Genomic DNA, 26,305 nt, shown 5'->3' on the forward strand with positions numbered 1-26,305 from the left:
CAATGTGGTATATTGAATGGATACTGGAAAAAAAAAAACAGACATTAGGGAAAGAACAACTAAGGAAATCTCATATGGACTTTTTAGACTATAATACTGTATTAATATTGGCTTATTAATTATAATAAATGTACAATATTCATGTAAGATATTAATAATAGAGGAAACTGGATGTGGAATATATGAAAACTCTCTTTATAATTTTTCTATAAATCTAAAACAATTCTTAAACAAAAGTCATTTAAAAAATAGAGCCAAGTCCAAATTAGTTAGGAAGCCAGAAACCATTATTATATCTTGAATATGTCAGTTCCAATTGGAAATGAGCCAACTTTCTGAGAATTATCACACCGACAGCTATATTAATCTCCTGATACCAGCAATAACGGAACTCCTTTTAAATTTAGAAATGAAGTAAATGGTCATTTTTCCCTCCACTATCTTTTTCCTTGCTCTTGATATTACAGCCTTAAGGCACTCTTTAATGCACATTTATTTTCCAAAGAATGTGATAATAATTCTGCATCTTATTCCTTAAGCTTGCTACCAAATTCCATTTTTTCACTCAACTTTTATCATTAATTTATTCTAAAACAGTTCTTTTTCTCTTGGTCATAAAATTCGAGACTTGTCATGTCTCAATGTTCTAAAAGAGCAAGTTGCTTCTAATGTGACCCATAATCTGTACTTACCTATAATTTTGCTGCAGCACATTTGAAATAAATAGTCCATAATCTCTCCAAAGATGAAGTTTGTTCCTTTAGAGAATAATAATACAGTGATATGGAATTTCGTATTTTTGCTAAAAAGTTCACATTTTCATTTGGAACAAAATTCATCAATTAAAAAATAGAATTAAATAAAAATTAATGATTACTTTGTTAGGTTTTAGATGCTGAACAAAGGCCCATCCCCCAAAACATTCTTTGGCTTTGGTTCCTTAGCATGTGCTGCGACTCAGTTGTTCTCCTGTGATCTCCTACCCTTAGTACTGTACTTTGTTTTAGAGGGGGTGAAGGAGAGAATATTAACAACATTGGCTTCAGTCTGGCTGAGTCTCTTTTAACCATCTATTTTAGCTACACCTGAGAAAGGCAACCTCGGGCTTATTTGACTTTTCCAGGATATATAAATACTGAAAAATAAAAGTAATGGAATCCAAGTACAGAAGCCTGCTTATGTTCCACATCTGCACACTCATGAAGCGTGCAACTCTAGTCAGGACACTTGACTTTTTGAAACCTTGGCTCCTTTTCTTTTCTTTCCTTTTTCCATTCCGTTCTGTTCCCTTTTGTTTTTTCTTTTTTTTGAGACAGGGTCTTGCTCTGCCACCCAGGCTGAGTACAGTGACATGATCTTGGCTCATTGCAGCCTCCACCTTCCAGGTTCAAGCAGTCCTCTACCTCAGCCTCCCAAGTAGCTAATACAGGTGTGCACCACCACACAGAGCTAACTTCTTGTATTTTTGTAGAGTTGGTGTTTTACTATGTTGCCCAGGCTAGTATCAAACTCCTGGACTCGAGCCATAGGTGGCCACCCATTTTGGCCTCTCAAATTTATATAACCATAAGGCAGAAATAAAGGTAAATAATTATAATTAGAAATATTTTCAGTTATTAACGCATTGTCTTATCTTGCAGTTTTTAAAATGATAGCTTTTGGAGAATTTTTAGAATTACCATTTCTAATTGGTTTAGAATACTTGTATCTGTTGTGTCCAGGCTTTTATTTTATCTTTTCTTTCATTTCTGGTCCCTCTCAGACCTCCAACCTCTCAGAAGATATCTTTATCTTTATTTTCACTATTTTCTCCTATCAGTTCCTTCCATGCTGTTGACAGGTAAGAAAATTTGTTTCTGGGTTTAGACACTGATGTTACCTTTTTGCAGCTTAGCTTCCTCATTAGTTATTGTGGAGTCAGTAAGTGGATTTTTTTCAGTGGATTTCCAGGTACATCATGCCCTCTGGGCTGATTGTGGGGCTCGTGAAAACTGGGAGTCCAGTTTTCCACCACCTCACAGGGGCCATGTCCCGGGCCTGTGAATGTGGAGGCAGTGCTGGCCCAAAGAGGCCATTCAGATGACTGTGAGTGAATGAAATGTATCATCTAGACAAACTCTTGATCAGATCCTCTCCTTTTTTGTCAGGTTCGAATTGGCTTGGTCAGCAGGAATATACTGTAAAAACTTGATGGAATTAGGATAAAGGGAACTGTTCATTTTCCTACTTCTCCCTGGTTGTTCCACTGTGTGTACAGCCTGTAAGGTTGATCAGGCAGGGTTGATTCAGGCATCTGGGCTCTGCCCTTGTGGAGACAACATGGCTTATCAGTCCTCTCAGCATCATTAGGAAGAGGGCTGACCTCCAGGAACTTTGCTGTGAAACCTCCTATCAGTGTCACCTGATAAGAATTCGCAGAACAGTAGCTCTCAGAAGAAGACCTGTCAATAACTGTCCATCAAAGTGAGACGTATGTGTGGCAGCCAAGCTTCAGAGATAAAGGCGGATCAGGAAGTAGCTGTTACCGTAAGGAAGGAAAGAAGGAAAGGCAAATTAACATTTTCTGAGTGTGCGATGTGTGCCGAACACTGAAGTCGGCCCTCCCAGCCTGTTTTCTGCCTGGGTTATATTCAGCATCTCAGCACTCAATTCTACCTTGTCTTGTTTGGTTCTTTGATTTATCTCATGGGGTGTTTGACCACCCACCTACAGGAAGACAGGGACAGATATTTTTAAGCAGCAACTCTTCTGTTTCCCTTTTAGGAGTCTGTAGGGACAAGGCACATGGACCCGCAGTAGGAAATTAGCAAACCCTGAGAGTAGGTGAAGGACACATGACAATTGCTTAGGCAAAGTTCATGGCTTGGAACATATAGGGCTCTTTTGCGTTATGTCTCATGCAGGAGGACCTAAAAGAATTGTTGCTTCCTTTTATGAAACTGTCAATGGTAGTAGAAATCTCTGGAGCATTCAGGAAAGGCTTCTACAGGGAAGACTTTTAAAATCTTGGCTTTCTTATCTTTGCCCTGTTTGGGATAGAAACGAGAACTCTCTTTCATTGTGTTCTTTTGAAGCTCCTACTCTTCTAGAGAGTGAGAAACCAGGAGTTTTATTTCCTATCCCTCCTTTGTGTGGTGACCCATGTCTTTTTAGTTTCCAAAATCTTTCCATTTTGCCACAGTTAGAAGGCACCTATGTGGCTGTTTTTAGATTTTCTCGAGGTGGGGATTCTCAGTGACATGCATCTATAACCTGTGTGCTATTTGTGTTACATGTATGTTTAATTTATTTTTTTGGAAAACTCTACACTGACCCAACTAGGTACCATAAATCTATTCTCAAATGTCATAGTTTGGGTTAGGTTCAGGTCTATTAGACTCTAAGGACTGTGCTAGATCAATTAGACTTTCTGTTCATTCCTTCTGTGCCAACCCGACCAGAATTGCATTGTGATTTTAAAATGCACCCGGCTTTTCAATATGCTTCCAGCTTCTTGGCTTCATCTTTGGTGCTCTGGGGAGCAATAGGGAGCAGTAATGGTTAACATTAACCTTCTGGGAAGTAACTACTGGGGACCTGGGGAATTCTGTGAAGGCTCATTTCAAGCAGGATGAGACCCAGAGATACCTGTAAAATAACTTTTAGAAACATTTCTGAATTGAATTGCAAAGCTCAATATTGACCAAGCCAAAATCCATTTTTACTTGGGAATGTCAAAGCATCCAGTAGCCAAAAGGTGGCACTCCTTATCCACTATTCATTTTGTTCCAAAGTAAGGCCATCTCCACATGTTCTTCTGTTCCTTCTATTCGTCGTTTCATAATAAAATATTATATCCTAGTCCTCTCCTGGTAAAACATACCAATAAAACAGACCTTATTCTCTGGATTGATATGTGTTTTGATATATACCGTTTCTTATCCCTCCAATGGACAATGTATAAGATAAACTGTATTTTCAACAGAGTTTGGCTTATAGCTCTGTGTGCATCTATAGACTATGCCATATAACTGAACACCTTTATACTGTAAAATCATCTCTGACCAGATCCAAGGTTTTAATTTGTCTCTAGAGTTTGCCTCTCTCAATTTCATAAACTGTGAAAACACAGCTGGAGCAATTTACAGACTGTGGAAAAACTCTTGAGTATTTTTGCTGAGGTACTAATTCAAGGATCATGCTTTGTTATTTCCTGTTTCATTGTTGTTTGTAAAACTAGTTAATGGGCAATGGGCTGTTTCAAATTTTCCTAGTCCCTCAGTACTGTTGCATGCACCTCGTGTCAGGGCATAGCATGAATTCGGTGCAAGCATGACAGCAAAATGGCATTGATTTGAGCAGACACAACACACATCACTGGGAATGAAATCACAGCAACATTTGGAAAGAGCGAGGCTTATACTTTTTGAGCTATATGAATGTGGTCCCTAAGGCTTTTAAAAAATCAGATCCTACTCAGTTATAATTTCCCACCAACCCATAATATTTTTGAGATATACTTTCAGGATCAGCACTATCAAGTAAAGAAAAGTCTTTACTGTCTCCTGGCCATTAGTCCTTAGAAACAAAGACATAAAACATGATGGAGAGAAAATGCTAGCACTGAGTAAAGATATAAAGCAAGGAGATTAACTTCACCGATGCCCTACTAACCTACAATTTGGAAATCTAGAAACTTCAGTCATTTAGGAAACAAACATAAAATCATATATAAGTTAAAAGAGTTCCTGAGCAGCATTGAAAATTGTTATAAAGTGCAAGCCCCTTTCTCTACAGGAATAAAGCTTCCAGGAGTTTTGTGACTTTAATGCCTGATATAATACAAGGTAGGTGCTCAAAAAGTACTTGAGGAATGCACGAATGATGAGTAGAGAGAAGCAGAAGCTGAGGGAAGCGAGCTTACTGAGCCCAAAGTCAGGACGGAAGCATCTAGTGTAGGGAAAAAGTGCTTTACTCTCCTCAACACTGTCCCTGAAGGCATCATCATCACTACAGCACAGTTAAATGATTGTGGCTTTCCATGTAAACTTGATACACTGCTAAAACATGAAAATATATTTAGAGTGCCCTGTCCTTGAAATGTATGTAATAAAATGGTTAAGATTAAAAACAACTAATGCTATTAAAAGGACCAGCTTAAATTGCTTATTTTGAAGATCTACTGCTTGCCAAGACCTGAACTAGATTCTAGCATAGAATGGTAAACAAGTTATCTGAAGTGTTGCCTTCGATTGCATATTTTACATCTTTATGATTCCAAATAAATAAGACATTAGTGGTTTGTATTCTATACATAGGAAGAACAAAGGCACTTGAACATGACAGACCTAAAATACTTACAGCTCTAGTTCAAGTCCTCTGTAAAGTGGTCATCAGTGGAAAGCATTCAGTACTACATCAAGATTGATTTATCAAATGGATTTTCCTATACTGACAAACTGTGATACAACTTTCTTAGTGATCAATGAGATGAAGAAATCAGGTAAAGTGCTAAGAAGCTACAGCTTTCATCTCTTAATAGAACAGAATTGCATTATAGAAATTATCTTATTGCATAAAATATTGCATTATAAAAATTATCTTGCTGGGCGCGGTGGCTCACGCCTGTAATCACAGCTCTTTGGGAGGCTGAGGTGGGTGGATCACAAGGTCAAGAGATTGAGACCATCCTGGTCAACATGGTGAAACCCCATCTCTACTAAAAATACAAAAAATTAGCTGGGCATGGTGGCACATGCCTGTAATCACAGCTACTCAGGAGGCTTAGGTGGGAGAATTGCTTGAACCCAGGAGTTGGAGGTTGCTGAGAGCCGAGATCGCGCCATTGCACTCCAGCCTGGGTAACGAGTGAAACTTTGTCTCAAAAAAAAAAAAAAATTATCTTATTTGTCAGGTAGCTCATGGGCCCACCCAATATTTTGGCTTCTAGTACTCTTTAGGTCTGGGTGGAAAATCTCCTGTTTGATGTGAGGGGGATGAAGTGTCACTGTTTGGAGTAGAGAAGTGAGATGAATTTAGTCCCCCTTACTCAAAATGTTTTCTCATCATGCTTGCGGAAATGTCTCTGGAAGGTTCGAGTGTAGGTTTGAACTCAAGTTTAGTAGTTTGTTTTACCTCTCTAAACACTTCGAAGAGTTTGTTTATCTCTTGTGTACGAGACTGAAACGAGACCTCAACCGTTGTTCCTACTTAATTCTTCAATATGCTCAACCATAAATTCCCAGTCATCTTGATGAGATTCTGTAGTGTTCCTTATTATTTCCTTTGTATTTCAGGGATAAAGTCACCTAAAGAGTTTGCATATTCAACTTCAACCCACACAAAATCACAGAGCAGGCCTGTGTATCTTTAGGACTTCCACTGCTAATGCCCAACTCTTCCACCACTGTGCAGAGCCTATACATTTGCTAACTGATTTCACATTGCTGTAAACTAGAAGATGCTCTATAATGCATTGGATTGGTATTTTAAATATAAATTGTTTTCATCTTTATAGGCTGATAAATTTTCAGAACACTCTTTAAGTGGAAAAGTCTGGGTCTCTCCAACATCGACTCAATTCTAGTATTACAGAAACTGAAGAAGCAGTTGCTTATCTAAGTTTTTCACTTCCCAGTAAGTTTTTGTAGTGATTGTAAGATCTGGCCTAATCTCCGGACAGTTCGGATAGGCGAGGGATTAGTGTTATTCCCGCATAGCAGCGCTGGTTCACTCCTCATTTCCAGCTGTTCCAACTCAGTGAGATTCAAGAAAGCAATGCTGCTGTTCAGGCCACCAAACTCAACTCTTGGGTATGACTCATTTTCTCTCTACAGAGATTTTTTTTTCTTTGCCTTTGACAATCCTTGATTCAGGTGAACACAAAGGTCACACTGACTTCTGTTTCGAACTTATATACTTCCCCAAAAGAATAATGAAGTGCCAAAGCCAAGCCAAGTGAATCCTAACCCGAACATAGTTGACAAAGCAAGTCCACTTTCAAGAAAATTCACTTATCGATTTGAAAACCTAAAGAGAAAATTATTTCTGGATAACCTATTCTATAAGTCAGATTTACTGGTGGGCACAATTAAGAGCCAACTATGTGTATTTTTGTGAGCCATGCGTCTGCCCACACAGTCCAGATTGTTTTTAAAACTATGGAAATTTCCATCCAGGATGCACTCTCCCTGTTTGCTTCCATCAACATTTCTCTGCTCAAATAGTTCCTTTTGTGGTTCAGTTTTTCCATCTTTTTAATATAGTGGGTTGAGCCCAGCTGTAATCGTGCATGGTTATATACTGACAGCCCACACAAACAAACATCAACAAACATAGTCCTTTGATAGGGTGATGTCATCACAATGAGAGTTTCAAAAGCAAATACAAGTGGGCAACTTGGACACCTGTGTCAGCTCTTCTTAGTCCTCCCTCCCCTTGCCCTTGATGATGAAAGAATTATCTTTACTGAAGTTGGAATGCTGTGTTGACACCAGCTCCCCTAGCACCAACCCTGGAAGATCAATTTCACGTCAAGTTGTTTAGATTGATAGTGAGACCACCTGGGCATCAGCTGTCAGGAAACTCAGGGCTTTGCTTAAACAGCAGGCAGCTATCAAAATAGGAGAGTGTAAGAGAGAGAGGAGAGAGGCTATCAGACTTAATACTGGCACACATTAGAGAGCTACAGAACTCTCTCAGGTCTGGTAATGTTGCTGCTACCATTTGTCAGGTGTACAATCGACCTGAGAATACGGATAATGGGGTCTTTGTAGGAACCTGAATCAACATTCTAAACAATTCAACCACTGTTCGCAGGTTAGAGCCATACCTCCCTGACCCTTCTTCCCTCTCTTCTCAAAGAAACCATTACTCCTCCCACCTCCTAGGAGCATTACATCAATGGGTACATTCACTTTTCCTCAACATGACACCTGGTTAAATGACACCATGAGATTCCCTCCTTAATAGCTCATGTATAGAAACAGCTGTTGGAATGATTTCTTACGTTGTTCAACCTTGTTTCCAGCATCGGAAGATTTAGAGTTTGGATTTTGTGCATGTTTGGAAAGACTTTCCTCTTTTGTTTTAAATTTTTTAAATGTTATTAAGAAAAAGCGAATGCCATTTATGGTTTAAAAAATGAAGGGAGGATAATTTGCTTTTGAGGTTTATAAAATAATCTTTTTAATCATTTTCATCTCAGTATTGAAAATGGCACATATCACATGTGCCTTCATAATTACAGACACAGGGAAATTTGGGCTCAGCTGTGACGAGTGACTTGGGCTGGTTTGTGGCTTGAGACGTCCCAGCAGCCTCAGTTTTGCTGCTGCCCTCCTCTCCAGCCCATCTTCTCCCCAGCTCCATCTCCCTTTCCATTTACTTCTCACAAGTCCCTTGTCTCTTTTTAAAACCACCAAGCCAGATTCACAACTTCCTTGAAAGAATTTATTTTCCTCTCTGTTAGTAGTGGGAAGAAAATGGAAGTAACTCAAAGAGCAGTGTCAAATAAACAAGTAAACATCTACCTTCTTGCTCACTAAAGCCAGCAGACTCTCATGCTGGAAGTCCAGGGATGTGATTATGGATTTCCAAAGGTTAAAAAATCAGAAACAACACTGGACTGACAAATGAAGTGTAGGAACCAAAATCATGTTTTTTAAAAGTTGTTCTGTGTATAGCTTACGGCAAACTTCCCAAAGACTTAATTGGAAAACGTCTTTATTAAAGTTTTTCAGACATCAAGAAAAGAAAAATGTCTTTCGTGACAGGGCTTAATTCCCAGAACACATTTTTGCTTCCCTTTAGGTTGCAATTCTGTCTCTTGCAAAGGGGACTAATTTTAGTTTGCTCGGTAGGAGAAACTCTGATAGAGACTTTCAACTATGCTATCTCCCAGTTCCTTCCGAGATCCATGAAACAGTTATAAGAAGGAAAGGTAATTGAAGTTTTTCCTTGTACATGTAGACATTGTTGATGAACAAATATTATCTTGAGAATGTACTTCATGGACTTGAATTCACACCAAGGCACAAATTACATCTATCTAGGAGAGGAAAGAAAAGCTGGAAGTACTGAATCTCATAAAATATGCTTTGTGTATGTATAGCTTTTTCCTGAGCCCAGCAGACTGTATCAGTTTGAGGACAAATATAGTAATATGATGTTTTTGTGATCTTAATTATTGCATCATGAAAGAATTCTTTGGGCTCAGATCTGGGAGGCCCCCAAAAATCCATCTTCATTGGTGAATGTACAGTGGTGCTCAGTAGCAAATTTAAATTCATCCACATAGGATTTGGTTTATATGGCCAATTAGAGCCTTCTAATGCAGCTATATTGTTAAATGTACAAATTAACAACCTGATTCTGAGCCTAGGAATAAAACAGTTAAAAAAATTGATTCTGTAGTATATCCACATACTCACTTCATGAACACAGTTGTTGAATGCTGACCATATTTATTTAACGGTGGGGAAAATGTGCCTCGCAAACTCAAGATCTAATGTTTCTTTCATCTTATAGTCCGCTCCAAGTTCTTTAGTATGAGATGTGTGGGATTCTTCCCCCCCTCAGGTGTTAGTTGCCTCATGAGAAAGAGGACCCAAAATACTGTAGTTCCCTGGGTATTTGCTCACCTTTCTCCAATGCACTTAAGAGAAGAAAGTGAGGGAGAGGGAGATGGAAAGGGAAAAGGAGAGAGAGAGATTATTATTTAGATCCTTGGGAATCCCTCAGTGGTTTATTGTTGTGCAGAGCCAGGAAACAAATCCATTCTAAACTTTTTTTTGTTGGCAGATTTTTTAAAGCTGAAGTTTCTCTGCTGACTGGGCATGTCCTCTTATCATGTGTTTGGTTTTTTAAATATCTAGCCATTTCACAAAGAAAAGAAGATTTATTTTCAATTAATAAACCACCCTGCAGTTACCCTTTGTTCATAGCCATGGGAATGCTTCTGTGTGTGCAGACGACAGCTTACACATTAAACAACCCTTTCTATCAGCTTCCTAAGCTGTCCCAGTTCCTGGCTATGTTTTTCAGGTTGCCTTCTTACTGGCACGTTATCCCTGCATACTGGCAAATCTGCAGAGAAACACCCACATGGCCGTGGGCACATCACATCTCATGTTCATTTACAAACTGAGAATTAATGTCTTTTATCCCCCCAGGGCCTTGAGAAGATTTTCATCACTGGTATCTGTAAATTAGGTGACTTATTTTTAGTAGACCTAATATCTTCCCCTAGAAAGTACAATTATGCTTTGAAAAGAGACATTTACTGATTTTAGTGAAAGGAGTGATTATTTTTAAAACAGTTAGTGCTCTGGCTAATTCTCCTGTTATGGCAATCTCTGTGTGGAACTCCAGGACCACGTAGATGCAAAATGAATTGCAAGAGCCTGAGAGCAGCGTTGGCTGTTTCTCATCTCTGTATTTTCATATTAAAAACAGATTTGAGAACATAATGGCCTATCATGCTGATGCACAGATATAGGTGTAAATGAGGAGATGACCTAGAGAAGTATATTTCACCTGGGCTGCAGTGATCTAGAGAAAATGTATGTCATTCTCACTGTTTCTTCTGCTGCTTCCTTTGGGTTTTTTTTCCCACTCATTCTAACTTAGCAAGACACAATACAATGTTCTTTCGTTTCTATTATCCTGGGAAAAATGGTTAAAGGACTAAACTAAGATTAGAACACATATAGAAATCAACCCTGATGTTTACAAAAAGAAAGCAAGACTCTAATTCTGAAAACCTCTGCCAATGTGAATATAGTATATTCCACTTGTTTGAGTTAAATATCAAATCTTCCTCCGGGCTGTTTACAGTTCTTTTCTTTAAAATATCCTGTGGGAGGTAGAGATTCTCCCAGCACAACTGTTCCAATGACATTATCAACAGAAACAATTCATGATTATCATACAAAGTTCAGCAAATACAGAAATATGCAAATGAAAATTGCCATATTCCAACCATTCATGAATCACTGAAACATTGTACCGTATGTCATTCTAGTTTCTTTTCTATAGATAAATGTGACTACCAATCCATCCATTCTTTACTGTTTATTTTAACTAGCATACTGTGCACAAGTTTTGTAGCTTAACTTTTTTCCCTAAGCATTGTATACATTTGCCTCATCATTTTAATGACTATAGTATTCCAGTATATTCCTACATCATAATTAACTTAGTTATAATTACTACTTACAATTAACTAATCACCTATAATTAACCAGTCCCCAAACAACTGATCTGAATGGTTTCCAATATTAATATACTTTTAATACTTGTTTAAAATATTGAGGATAAGGCTGGACAACATAAGCAGGAATAGAAAGAATTATTTTGGCTGAATCAGAGGCTCAGATTTATTTATAATTTGATGGGATGTTGTATTAATCTGTTCTCATGCTTCTAATAAAGACTAATTTATAAAGCAAAGAGATTTAATTGACTTATAGTTCCATGGCTGGGGAGGCCTTACTACTATCATGGTGTAAGGTGAATGGGAACAAAGTCATATCTTATATGGCAGCCAGCAAGAGCACTTGTGCAGGGACCTGCCATTTATAAAACCGTCAGATCTCAGGAGACTGACTCAGGACTATGAGAACAGTATGGGGGAAACCACCCCAGTGATTCAGTTATCTCCACCTGGCCCTGCCATTGACACCTGGGGATTATTACACTTCATGGAGAGATTTGGGTGGGGACACAGCCAAACCATATCAGATGTTTATGTACTAAAAATTAAATATTATGCTAGTTTAAAACTTATGAAGTTCTTCTATAAAATTTGGTATACTTATTGTATATAAATTAGGGATTATGGAAAAACTATTATCGAAATATTAGGTATCTTTATTAAAATATAGTTATAAAATTTATAAATGATATAAGGAACAAAGGGGCTAAGTGTTAGTGTTTCAATTACATAGTGACTATTTAGGAAAAACAAGCTAGAAATTACAGTTTCTCTCTGAGCCTACATCTGTGTTCAAGATGCTCAGAAATCTGCTTGAAGAGGCTGAAGTCTGTGATTGCCATTAAGATTCATTTTGGGTTCTAGCGATATGTTTTTCAAATTGCAAATGGTAGTTCATACTTTTTTAAAAAAGTAGATGTAATAATAGAAAATAAAGGTGTAAAGGGGAAAACTACATATCTCAGGGCCACCATACATGATTGGAAACGTTCTGCATTGCACAAGGGCCCAGCAGCCCATGGCGTTCCTGTCATGGCAGACAGGGAAGATTTTTATATTTATTACCGTAATTTTTTTAGTAGATGACAGTATATTATGACAGTATTCCAACAGATAGAAATAAAGTATCTTGAGTAAGAGGTATCTTTAATTGGCGGTGTCTCTGGTTATTCCCCAAACTCATGTCCCTTCATCCCCTTCTTATATTGCTGAATCAATAATATTTGACTGAAATTGTTTAAGTCAACTGATATTTTTAATGGATGTGTCCTATCTCTCATACAACTTAGGACATGAAACTTGAAAGGCCTAAGGGGATGTAGTAGCTACTGATAGCTCATATTTCAAGCAATCACATATATGAAATCATCAGAATTTTAACTTCTGCCATGTAATTCAGTGAAACATTTCCATAATTGATCCTAGTATTAATGGTAGAGAAAAGCATTGCCTTATCTTCAAATACTTTCTAAACCCTCAGAGAAAGATTAAATTATATTCAAGATTTGTGTAGTTTTGGATTTTTCTTGTTATGCTCTTTGAAAATGGTTGATCCTTTGCTTATATGTGCAATGAGTCTTTGTTTTTGAGACATGGTCTTGCTCTGTCACCCAGGCTGGAGTGCAGTGGCATGATGTCTGCTCACTGCAACCTCTGTTTCTCTGGCTCAAGCAATTGTCCTACCCCAGTCTCTTACATAGTTGGGACTACAAGCATGCACTGCCACACCTGGCTAATTTTTGTGTTGTTTTATAGGGATGGGGTTTCATCGTATTGCCCAGGCTGTTCACTAACTTCTGGGCTCAAGCAATTGGCCAACCTTGGCCTCCCAAAGAGCTGAGATTACAGGTGTGAGCCATTGTGCCCAGCCTGTGCAATGAGTCTTTATTGGAATAAATTAAATTATTTATTTATATGGGGCTTCAAAACTTTCAGAACATCTTCCCATAACCTTGGTTTTTTATCTTAGCAACTGCAACAATATGAGGCAGGAAGTATCCGTTTCCTTGTAGAAGAAGAAGCATTGGCTTAGTGCTGTGTGGTTTGAATGTCCCCTCCAAAACTCATATTGAAACTTCATCTCCACTGTGGCAGTATTGAGAGGTGGGCCTTTAAGAGGTGACTGGTTATGACGGCTTTGCCTTCCTGAAGGGATTAATCCATTCTTGAGTTAATGGGTTAATGGATTAATGGGTTATCATGGGAAGGGAACTGGTGGCTTATAAGAAGGGAAGAGAGTCCTTAGCAGGCACATGGGAGCACCCTCAGCCCCCTCTCCACAGGATACTCATGGGCCACTTCAGAGTTCTTACCAGCAAGGAGGCTTACTCTCACCAGATGTGCCCCCTCAACCTTGGATGTCTCCATCTCCAGAAGTGTAAGATATATATCTTCTTTCTTATAAAGTACCCAGTTTCACATATTCTGTTATAAACATTCAAAAACAGAACAAAGACATTTTGAGAGGAAGAGTGTCCTGCCCAAGGCCCTATGATCACAAAGATGTAGGGTCTGATGGGTACTGTCTTTACAGGGCCCACAGTGCTTTAGAAGGGAAGTAATGAGAACCCACCATTTTCTGAGCACCCTAGTTAAATGGGGATTTGCTCTGCTTTGGGTATTGCAAAAGACAGCAGCACAGCTGAGGGGATCAATGTCCTTTTCTTTGTTAGAAGAGTCCTTGGCTGTGATTCTCTTGGATACATTTTAGGGCTTTCTTCCATGTTTCTGAATGCCATAGGAACACATTGGCTTCCAATCTCTGCCCTATCCCACCGATCTCCTTCCCTACCTCACATACACACTTGAAAGGCAGAATGAGTCTGCTAACGATTTTAGTGACTGAAATGCAATCTAATAGAGTAATAGACTATTACTTAACATCAACAAATAATGTACTTTGGTTCAAGATTATAGTTATAGTGTTTGATGGCTATGAACACTTTACAGTTTACAGAAACATTTTCCTTCATTAACATCTAAAAAATAATCTTCTGTTGTTGGATTGGATAGACCTGACTTTAGTTAAAGAAGCCTCATGATTTTAGCTTTCTGGAGTGGGGAGAGGGGCATATATCAGAGAATAAAACCATTTCAATAAAGTGTGATGAAATGAAACTCTTTCAGGTCACAGTGTTTCGTTAACGTCTCAGGAACACCACCAACAATGAAAAGCAAAGCCTTCTTCCTTTTAAATTCAATAATGAACAGTTGGATATTTTTGTTAGGAGCTGGTGGGTAAGGTAACTGCACTTATTTACATTTTAGCATTATGTGATAAAGACTAATTAACTGGCTAGCGCACATGCAGCGGACCGTGGCAGTCTGCAAAGATTAACAAATTAATTAGTTATTTCCATCCATTACGTTTTTATTCTTTTCCTTGGAAATGAGTGGCCTGTTTATTTCAGCCTTTAAAAGTTTCAGAGCAGGGCTGTTCATTCAGCTTTCTGAATGGCTGAATAGAACAATAAGATTGTGTAACAACTGAGACACGTCAGTGCCTTCGTCGGGGATAATGTAAGCTATAGAAAGCCCTTTTCATCTCTTAGCAAGGGCCCATTATTCCTATGTATCTCTCTTCTCCGCTTTATGAAAGGTTGGTACAGTAGATAATGACCAACTATGTAGTAGTTCTTTCTTCTTTTGCCAAGCTCTTTTTAGCTTTGGCAGCAATTTTGTTTTCCCTGTCATCATCTAATGTCTATTTATTTTACATTGCTACAAAGCCAGTGAAATTCCCTTATAAATCCCTGGTCATGAAGATGAAGCGGCAATTCAATTCCTTTTATTAAACGTCTCCAGTGTCCTCTGCTTTTTCTAATTAGGTTCAAAGTGGTCAGTGGCTTGAAAAGCCTCTGGGCAAGAATCAAATCTGTTTGAACAACGCATTCCTAAAGGCCATGCATATTAGATCCTTGGATTTAATTAGAGGAGAGGTATCAAAACTCAGATACTCTCTGGATGCATTTAGGGTTGCCACTGAAAGGTCCTGTTTCTACACAGGCAATTTGACCAAATTCCTCTCCTCCCTCTGGCTCTCCCTCCCACACACACATACAATAGGCATTAGGTATTCAGAGCCTGGGGCTATTACTCACCACTGGTTCTCAAAGGCTGCAGTTTTCTGTTGTCAGCACTACCACAGCATGAAGGTGAGAACAAGAAGCTCTGAATCTGAAGAGAAAAAGATAAAAGGAAAAGTATGCAGGAGAAAAGAGAGGCTCTTGAACTGCTGTGTCAATTCAATTTCTCTCCTCTGCCCCAGGCATGTTCTGAAGATGGATGGGCATAGGTACAGCTGTTACAAGACAGCAGCTGTGATTTCCATCTGGGTACCATTTAGTAGCAGATAGATTTTTCAGGCCTAAGTCTCTTCCAATTGTTGTGGTTAGAGAGCGAAAGTGAGAGGCCCACTGTGTTTCTTCCACCTCAGATGCTGCTGTTCCAAACCACTGCTTCTCCCAGGGTTGGCTTATTATTAAAGAAGATAATTAAAACAGAAGGGAATTATTTAATTGGGGTGAGTGGATGTGGGAGTTAACTGATGAGAGGTGGTGGAGCTCAGACACAAACCATCTCGTGAAACACATTAAATATTAGATTTATCCAACACATACTCCTCATAGTGTCTATTTTTCTCCTAAGCTGTAAGATTGTCAGGGGACACGGTGCTCTTCTCAGGAGTGATAGACACATTTATGTCTGCACAGTGCTGAAACAACTGGTTGAAATGTGAAAAATTCGGTACATTCAGTAAAGCTCATTTTTGGTTGTGCTAAGAAACCAGCTTCTCTTTTGCCTCTATGAAAGAATTGTCAGTGTCTTCATGTGATGCCAGGACAACAACCCCAGCCAGTGGGTTCTTCCCAACAAAAACATTTTAAAAACACTGCATATCTGAAAATACTTTGTTAGGTATACTATTTGATTACAAATGTTTTAAAAATCCAATGTGCTATTTTTTTTTTAATTGAGCATTTGTGTTTTTAACCAGCTGTATCAGTGTAACATGGACATGATAGAATTAAGTTCTTGTTTTGGAGTAAATTTGCCCTATACTTTGTTCTTCTATACGTTTTCAACTCACTTGTCAGGGACATCTACAAGAGTCAGGCTGTTTCCTGCTCTTCAAAGATGTTTTTGGAGGTGAAAGCTGGTGATTTTCCATCAACTAAAAATGCTTTTTGTCAAACAGAGACAGCACTAATGATGTGCTCAAGGGCCCAGTTCTTCATGTGATTTGGATTTGAGACCTGAGGTGTTTCACAAGCATTCACAAGCATTAGCAAATCTGATCAAGGGAGAGATTGCAATATCTTTTCTGGCAAACCAAGCTCCTTCTTCTTTGCTAATGTGGACATTTTCCAATGTTGACCCAGATTCTTCAGTTTTCCTAATGTATTCAAGGTCAATGTTTCTATCCCTAAGGAAAAACCATTACTGAGAGCCGTGATGAAGGTTGATTTTATTTTGCCCCCTATTTGACTGCCTTTTACCTTCAAAATCCAGAAGAGAAAGTATGAACATGTTGGTAAATATGATGAGAGTACTTGATTCTTGCACTGCGTTTTGGAAGGAAGAATTCCTGGGCAGGGGGAGGCTAAGAGTAAGGTGGTGATGGCGGATGAGGTTGGGGGGTTTAGCAAATACATAAACAGAACGTCTGGAGCTGTGATCCAGGGTTTTTTTAAGAAGTTGTGCTAAAAAAAAAGTAAAATTGAACAGGTGTGATTAATTTTAATAATATATTTTATTTAACTTTATATAGTATATCCAAAATAATATCATTTGGACACGTAATTAATATAAAATTATTAATGAGATATTTTATCTTCCTTTGTTTACTAAATCTTCAAAATCTTGCGTAATTTTAGCATTTGTAGCTCATTGCTCAGTAGTGGTGTGAGGCTAATGGCTACGGTATTGGACAGTATAGATCTGGAGGGAACAGGGAAAGAAGGAACTAGTTTTCACTGAGAACTTTCTATGTGCAAGGCATGATAGTAGTTAGTAATATAGACTACGGCTAGCTTTTGTAACCACCCTGTGAGGTGCCTATTATATTCATTTTCCCGAAGAATGGAAGCAGCCATAAAATTTATTATCCAAACTGGGGCCCTTTCAGAATGATAAGGCAACTTCTGCTAATTACCAAGGGACAACTGGTTTAGCTTGTACTGTACAAAAAAACTGAAATCAATGGTCACCCTAGATGGGGAAACAGGCTAGACTAAATTAACTAACTTGCCCAAGATCCTAAAGCTCAGAAACGACAGCATGATTGAAGATTTAAGGCTGTATCTGTCTGTGTCAAAAGCTCATGCTTGGAAGGAACTTCCAGTCTTTTTTCTAGATTTCTCCCTTGATGATTTGGTTAATCGTTCTAACTTGAAAATGTTGGTCTCAACTCTGTTGGCAGCATGGCTTTTCATTAAGCAAGAAACAAACAATCACAACAACAAAGAAAAGAAGCCAACTCAGTCTACCTCTGTTCTTGGAAATACCCTTCCAAGGAACCAGAATGTACACCGAGATTGGCTACGCACCTATCATTTTTTAGCTACATTTATTTGGTGGGAGGTGGGAGTGTGGTGGACATTGCAGGCAATTTTCTCTCAATGTTTTGGTTTACCCCATTGCTTTCCCTATTGGGAAACATATCATTGGAATCTGTTTACAGACATAGAAGAGGGCCAGAAATCAATATAGGAAACAAAAAACATCATGCCCTATTGTGGGAAAACTTGTCTATTCACAACACTTCTGACACCAAATGTGTGTGTGTGTGTGTGTGTGTGTTTTCATATCAAGCAGTTCAAGTCTCTGGACACCAACCAGGTGTCCTACAACTCAATTTAATACTAACACGCATTCTGTGGAGTTAGCACATACCCCACAGGTTAAGGGCTTAGCCCCACAAGACTGCCCTTTACTTTAGATGCCAATTGCAATCTGGATCACTTTCAACTCTGACTGATCTTGAGTTAATCAGGGATTCTCATCACCCTTTCCTCGGTTTGCTAGAATGGTACACTAAACTCAGGAAAACATTTACCAGCTTATTTTAAAGAGTATTATAAAGGATATGGATGAACCCAATGCAAAGGTACATAGGTTGAGGTCCAGAAGAATCCTGAGTACAGGAGCTACTGTCCCAGGGATGTTGGAATAGAAATTGGCTTCTTGTGAATAACAAAGACACTCCTATCACTTAGGAAATTCCAAGGATGTTAAGAGCTTTGCACCAGAAACTGGAGACAAAGATCAAGTATATTTCTTATTAGAAATATTATAATTATACACCTACTTTCTCCAACTCCCTTTAGATTCCCAGAATAATAATACTTCCTTCATCTCCAATATAAGCAAGTGGATTCTCTGGTGCTTGGTCAGCATTTCTCCATTTGCCTCACTGTTCTGAGATGGTCTTCTCAGAAAGACATTCATTGTCTCCTTTAAGTGATGCCAGAGCTAATATGACTATAGGAAATCAAGATACAATAGAAGGAAGGTCTAGGACTATTAATGAAAGCTAGCATTTATTGAGTGATTACTATGTGCCAGTAATCTGCTTTAATTGCTTTGTATCTTTAACACATTTAATCCCAACAAAAAGTATGGGACAGGAACTATATTCTCATTTTACAGATAAGGAACTGTCTCAGAGAGATTGGGGAACTTGTTCAGTGTCACCTTGCCAGTGTTTCATGTTAGTGCCGAAACTGGGTTTCCAACCCAGAACTGGCTAAGTACAAAGTACTCACATTACATTATGTAAAAATATGCATTATGTAGAAATCAAACTCACTTCTGTTACCAAGGGCAATGCTTGGAAATATTGTATTGTACATTTGCCTTGTTATACTATTAAATCTTTGTTGTCCCCAAATCCCCTGGAGAATATATGGCTACCAAATTGAATGAGAAGGGCGATATTTTGGTTTGCACTTGAGTTTCCCATAATGGGACAAGTTCCTTGGTATGTTTGTACAAAAATGGGCAGCATTGTTAAGTAGGTGGATCAAGAAGAGCCTGAACAGCTTCTAAGTATAACTGGCAAACTTAATTTAGGATAAAACATTACCGTCCTGTCTCTCTCTATTTCTTAGTTATGCCCATATTCGAACATTTAGAGGTTGATGTGCAGTGCCATTTTTTCTCATTTACATTCTTCTACTCAGTAGGGTAGCCTCATCTAAGTTGTGTGATGATACATGTTTACTATGAAATGTTATAAAGCTGTTTTGAGGTGGAATTAAAGAAGTGTGATCCAACATTAAAAACGAGAGAAAAATTCCCATGCATTGTTTATCATGATGCAAGGGATGCCCGGGTGAAGCTGAACGCCTGAGCACCTCCCCTCTCCCGTTCTGGCATAATGCCTTATTGGACCCTCTAAAGCACAAAGGAGAGACTTGAGTAGAATGCTAATAACAAGATTTATTGTTTATATTAGACATATTTTAGAATAGCCTGTGAGTTTAATATGAATGGTTTGGTATTAAGTTTTATATTCTAATTGCCGGTAAAAAAAGTTGGTCTTTCCCTAAGGCAGAAACAGCCAAGATCCTATCTGTTCCTTGTGTTAATTGTTGATAATGAGCATAAGACATGCAATGGCAGACACTGACCAAACTTACAGACTGTCCCCAGATAGAGAAGGGCTGGGTCTTCATTAGACTGTAAAAGTAGAAGATTAGGTCCACTGACAACCGGCAGCTGGCAGGGCGTTTCCAACTTATACTCCTAAATAGCGCAAGGTGGGTCTGCAGAATGTTATTGCCAAGTACCCCCTGAAAATAAATGCAATAATCTTCCTCATGTTCAACCTTTGTGGCAACCCTAGGGCTGGGGAAAAAATAATATAAAAATTGCATTTATAGGCCTGGAAAAAATAGGAGAGGATTATCTCCCTCATAAAACCCAACTTCTAGACCTGAAATTGTATTTCTTCCAGACTAATATTGCAGTTTATCTTTGATCATTATAAATTATTCCTTTTTTTGTTTCTTTCTTTTTAAAGTCCTGGTTGAGAAAGTAGTTGGCAGTCCTTTCCATTGCAGCTTAAATGGACTTATTTGTTGAAAAATACTCAAAAGTAAAAATTCTAGAGTGCTTCCCTTTACACTCCTCTGAACCCACCAGGATCGCTGCATGGAGCTGTCTGTGTAAAATTATGGGCAGAGTCGGGTAACCACCTCTGGCTCCAGACTCAACTTTCCATAGCTCTCAGTGCCAAATACGTTTGCTTACTTAGATTTTCACTTGAATCATAATCTTTTTTTTTTTCTTTTTTCTTTGTGGGTGATTCCAAGTTATGAGGAGATGGCTGGGCAACATTAGGGGTAGGGGTCTGAGATAAGGCCATTGGGAGAGGGATAGAGGAGCTGGGGGGCAGGTGGCCAGGTCCTTAAGCCTTTCAGGTGGGAGAGATGATCTCAGTGGGATTACTGGAGCTTTCAGCAGCAAAAACCTCCTTTCACAGTGTGGATATGTGGGTGCCTTATCAATGATAATGAAGAATAACTTTAACAGTGGAAAGTTACTTTTAGAGTCAGCTGAGGTCCTGATGACCTCTTGTAAACACAGCAACTCTTCCAGGAGACTAACGCCGTGATGGTTAACATCTCTCTTCCCCGTGTCTCTTGCAGCTTCCATATCTACCTGAGGCACTGCAGCCTAAATTGGAACTCTGGAGCAGGAAGCTTGGTGATTCATTTTATTAGTAGTAGTAACAATTCTATTAAATAAATTACGAACAATAATGAAACAATCACTAACATTTAAAACTTTATGGTTTACAAAGCATTTTCTCATTCATTATCTCATCTGAGATAATGGCTCTGTATCACAATACTCCTGCCCCAGAGAGGACTTTCAATGTACTTGTTTTCAGATCAAAGGGGAGGTTTTCCTCCCAGCCCCTGGGAGTGGTGGTGAAATGTATCTCTAAGGGTACTAGCCTGGCCACCCTGGAGAACACAGAAGGGAAAAGGAGGGAATCAAAGGGAAAACAGTGGATTCGATATCATTATGTGAAAGGGCTTTGTTTCTTCCACATATATTTTTAACTGAACCCTTGGGACTTGGGGAGGTGGTTGGATGATCACATGCTCTTTGAATGCTGTATTGTGTTTGAAACATAAAGCTGCTTCATAAAAAGTTTGTATTGTGAAATGTCAGATTTTTGGCATGTATTATATTTGTCAAATGAAGTTATATAAGCTGAGCTTTCCAGCATGGCCTCCCTTGTCTAGCATTGGAGAAGAGGTTCCTAGAGAAACCTCTAGAGAAACTTTCCTAGAGAAAAGGCTAAGCCAGGTGAAGCCAGCTTGTGCTGAGTTTCCAAAGTTGTGAAAACCCACTCAGACTACTCTGCAAGGAAATCTTGGGAAAGAGAAACTATTGAATCCTAGAAAAAAAACTAGGACATCTAGCAAGTTTGTATGCTTTTGAACTATCAGGAGGAAGAAAAGTGACTGATCATAAATGGCTAGTGAGTCCAGGTAGGGAAGAGTGGGATCATTTTTGTATCTTATAGATGGAGCATAAGTTGATGAACTGCATTCTTCATTTTAACCACTTCCTTTCCCTCCCCACAAAGTCATTCCACCGTTTATTGAATAAATAAATCTTCTAGGCAAACTTCAGTGGTAAATTAGCAAATGAAATACATGGTATCGAATCCCAAACTAAAAGTAAGATCAGGTAGTGATCTGGGGAGCAATTACTTGCTGGCTGGCTTGTGTCAAGTTTAAGGAAAATAGGATTAGGGTGGAGTGAGAAAAGTCACAGACAGGCTTTTGCAAGAGACCATAGGCTGTGCTTCCTCACCTGCTATGCAGAAACAAAATCCTAGTTTACTCTTGGTTGCACAGTTTTCAGAGTGACACAAAGTGGAGCTGAGCCCCCGGTGTTGATCCCTGGGTTAATTCCATCAATCAAAATAATCTGGGAACCAAGTAAAAGGGTGAGCGGCAACAGATACTGCTCTTTATTGCGTCAACTCTGATTGCAGTAACAATTTCCTCAGATCTGATTCTGTCTTAGGTCCGATTCTCCCAGGTACCAATCAAGCTGCTTGTTTGCTCCCCTGTATTAATCCTCACCCTTTAGGTTTACCTGCTGGTAGGTGCTGCAGGGCTTCCTCTCCGTCCCCATTTCCATAGCACCCCCTTAGGCTGCCCTGCAGTCTCTGCCACTGACCCAGCATGTTGTTCTCTCACTAAGCTGAGTCCATCAGCTCTTGTGGGAACTGGAAGCCTCCTATTCCAAATCCAAGAAGATTTCTGTCACTGTGACATGGTTTGGGCATGCCCCCAACCAAATCTCACCTTGAATTGTAATAATCCCACATGTCAAGGGCAGGGCCAGGTGAAGATAATTGAATCATGCGGGTGATTTCCCCCATAGTTTGCTCACTGTAGTGAATAAGTCTCATGAGATGTGATGGTTTTATAAAGGAGTGTTCCCCTGCACATGCTCTCTTGCTTGCCACCATGTAAGTCGTGACTTTGCTCCCTGTTTGCCTTCCACCATGATGTGAGGCCTCTCCTGCCATGTGGAACTGTGAGTCCGTCAAACCTCTTTCCTTTATTAATTACCCAGTCTTGCGTATGTCTTTATTAGCAGCATGAGAACATACTAATATATATCGTGTGTCCCTCACCCATTATAATGGAGAAGGAAGGGGAAAAGAAGGTAATCATCAATTGCTAGGCGACAGGCAAAGAAGAAAGTTATAATAGAAAATATCTTTTCAGTTGCAGTTAGTCTGTGTGTTTGCTTATTGCTTGAATAATAGTAAATAAGAACTAGTTGATTAGCCATGATGATAGGGTCATATCATGTTTCTTGGGCACTTAGTAAAGAAGGAGGTTGGGCCCAATCACATAGAGATGGAAAAGAGACAAAACATTCAGACAAAAAACATAGGCATTAGGACAGATAAATATAAAAACCACAACACTGCACACTGAGGAAGGTGGATTCGGGTTAGTGCTGGTGGGTTGGAGGAAGATCAATAAGAATGAAGCAATGCTCCCCAGCAGATGACCAACTTGAGATACGTTTTGAAAGGAGTGGTGTGATTTGGCGAATATGAGGCCTCGTGCATAGTCTAAAAATCGATTCCACATTCTCAGTGCCTTTTACAGGGTGTTCGCACTAAAAGTGGTGTGGTGTATTTATTTTCAGGAAAATTCAATTTAAAAGCAGGAATAATTGAAAACATGATTTTGAATGATGTGGTTCTAAAAATGGAATTTAAAAAAATGTTGACAAGCCTCTGAGCTCTCACCACTCTCGCCGTCTTGACTGCAAGAGCAACTTCTGAAGACTAAGATTTCTTTTGTTATCAGAGACACTTTATAATTCCTTTTAAAAGTGTGCATATGTGCTGAACTAAGCCATGGTTACCTTCAGCTCCTAGGCCAGTAAGCCAGTCAATTTACAAATGCCTAAGTCTGCCTTCTAAATGCTTACAGTTCAGTTTCAGCAAGTTGAGGACACACCCATTAAGAAATTGTGTATGATGCACTTAATGACCACCTATAGGCCTAGCTATTTAAGGCATCAGGCCCAGAACTACTGTCTTCTTGTAGTCTCAAACAGGACTTTTGTTGCCCAAACTACTCTTTTATTAGTGAGGAAACACGTGGGGCAGTGCCTCAGTGGATCTAGGACATAAATTGTCTGCCTGTATTAATAATTTCCTCCTCCTACTTCTCAACCAGCTTTGTGATGCTCCTGATATTCTTTCCTAAATTCTTCCTTTTCTATCAGGATAGGAACTGGAGTGCTCGCAGATCTCACAATTATACACTCGCTCACGCTGAAAATCTTGGATTCAACATGACCTCTTTCTCATCCAGATTAAATTTGGCCAATTAAATCCTGCTTGTCCCACTTTCTTGCTGCTCTTAAATTCATCCCTTTTTTGATCCGCACAAGTGTCTTTATCTTTTCTTAGGTAGGTTACTCCAATTACCTTCAAGTTGAATTCTTTACTCTTTCTAATCCATTATCCACACTGCTGCCCAAGTTAACTTTCTTCAGCGCAGATCTTTTTAAAAGCCATCAAGGGCTCCTTATCACCTTCGGAATAAATATCAAATTCTTCATTAAAGCATAAAAAGTCCTTTATGGTCTGCTCTTTCCATAACTCTCAATTCTAATTTTTTCATGTACCTTCCTGTTTTCTTTTATAAAGCCAGATGGCACTAATGTGCTTGTCTCATATAAGGGTCATGGTTTCAAGCCTCTGGGTTCTAAATTCAGCTGTTTCCCATGAAATGCCTCTTCCTTAGCCCTTTGCCCATCTTGTCTGCTTAATGTCCCCTATTTGTCCTTTGGTAATCAATACAAGTCCATCTTCCTCTAGGCCACCCTTCTGCCTATCCCCATGACAAGCAGGTGCTCTGACTCCCTGCTGCCTGTGCTCACTCAGCAGTCTGCCTACCAACTAGTATACCATTTTCACACAGTTTGGTAACTGTTCATCTCTTATCTGTGTCTTCTTAGGGACTTTAACTGGCTTAAAAAGAGAAGTTGAATTTCGTTTGCATCCTATCCATAGTACCTAGCACTTGTCACAGGAAATGTATATGGAGTGAATAAGTAAATCATTTGCAGGTGAGGCACTGCCAATTTCTATGAAATAGAAAAATTTCTCCATGTTTGTATCTTTTGTTGGACAAACCCAAGCCTTTTCTGGCATTTGCTTTGGAGATAGGTCATGGGAGCAGAAGCTCTCATAACCCCACCCTGGTTTGAAAAGCTGTAGTTTAGAATCCTTCATTTATTCCATGATGACCCTTGGATTTCCACAGACCTCACATGTTTTACATAACTTTGCCACTTACTTCATTAATAATATGAAGTTTCAAAATACTTTCACAGTAGTATCTGTTTTCACCCTCACTTCAAATATATGGGAGCCAGTGAGCAGTTATATTCATAATCTACACTTGAAGGATGTGAAAGCTGAAGCTCAAAAGAGTTGTTTGACCTACTTGAGGTCACACAGTGGGTAAATGAGGACCTACAGCCACTCCGCTCAGGCTATGCATTAGTATCCTACTTCTATGTCACAAATTACCACAAACTGAGTGGTTTCAAACAACAGATGTTAATTATCTCATCGTTTTCTTAGATCCTCTGCTTGAGATCTCAAAGGGCTGAAATCAAGGTGTCACCTGGTTTGGTTCTTATCTGGACCTCAGGGTTCTGTTCCAAGCTTATTCATGCTGTCGGCAGAATCCAGCTTCTTGTGGTTATAGAAAATGAGGTCCTGTTTTCTTGCATGCAGTCTTCCAGGAGTGGTTGTCAGAGACTAAATCAGGACTCACATGTAAAACATGTAGCCTCATCACAATATGGCAACCTACTTCCTCGAAGCAAATAGGAGAATCTCTCTCTGGTCTGTTAAAATGGAATCTTATAGCACACAACCTAATCAAAGGAATGACTATCCCATCATATTCATAGGTTCTGCCCATTCTCAAGGGAAGGAGATTGTACAGGACGTGTGTACCCAGGGACAGAGACCTTGGATACGCACGTATTAGAAGGTATTAGAATTCTACCTTCCACGGTCCTGATGTTATCATTGCATTAGGCTAAGACTCCAAGGACCTGCCAATATCCCAGTCATAGAATGCCACTGAAAAGTTGCCATCTGCTCTGCGGTTTCAGTTTGGATAATTTCATGCTGAAAGAGGAATCATTATTGTGTGTCCTGTGGGTAGTTTTTGTTCTGGGTAATTATGATCCACTGGAATTTGTGACCTGTATGCTTAGGAATACCTCAATTAAACATCCCAGATAGTCACTAGAAATTAATGTCCAGGAAGAGCTGGGCTTTAGAATCTGAACTTTTCAGTTTTCTTCATGCAGACTTCAGCTGAAGAAATACAGATGGTCACTGCAAGGCTGGCCCTTGGAATAAAGACCTCTGCTAGATGGTCAGCTGAGTGGTTTATCTCAAATTAGATTATGTCATCCAAGGAGTCTGAGTAGTCCAGAGTCCACTAAGGATTTAAGCTTCCAAGTTTTTTGGTCTTGTGTTTGGAATAGGAGGCAGTAGGGCATTTACCCATTTGCCTTTGG

The 26,305-nt window shown here is 39.2% G+C and overlaps 1 protein-coding gene across 10 annotated transcripts in view; it reads left to right on the forward strand.

The window, feature by feature from the left end:
- LOC108589162 (uncharacterized) overlaps nucleotides 1–26,305 on the forward strand; it is a 434,713-nt gene that overhangs the window by 269,075 nt on the left and 139,333 nt on the right. The window contains exon 8 of one of the 10 annotated variants that reach the window (XR_013529704.1): nucleotides 1–26,305. This exon is cut by the window's left edge and continues 19,520 nt beyond it; it is cut by the window's right edge and continues 3,025 nt beyond it. The exons of the other annotated variants lie outside the window; for them this stretch is intronic. The gene's annotated coding sequence lies outside the window, so the exon portion shown is untranslated. 10 annotated transcript variants of the gene reach the window in all.

Source organism: Callithrix jacchus, chromosome 19 (genome assembly GCF_049354715.1).
Source record: "Callithrix jacchus isolate 240 chromosome 19, calJac240_pri, whole genome shotgun sequence".
In the NCBI taxonomy this organism is placed as follows: Eukaryota; Metazoa; Chordata; class Mammalia; order Primates; family Cebidae; genus Callithrix; species Callithrix jacchus.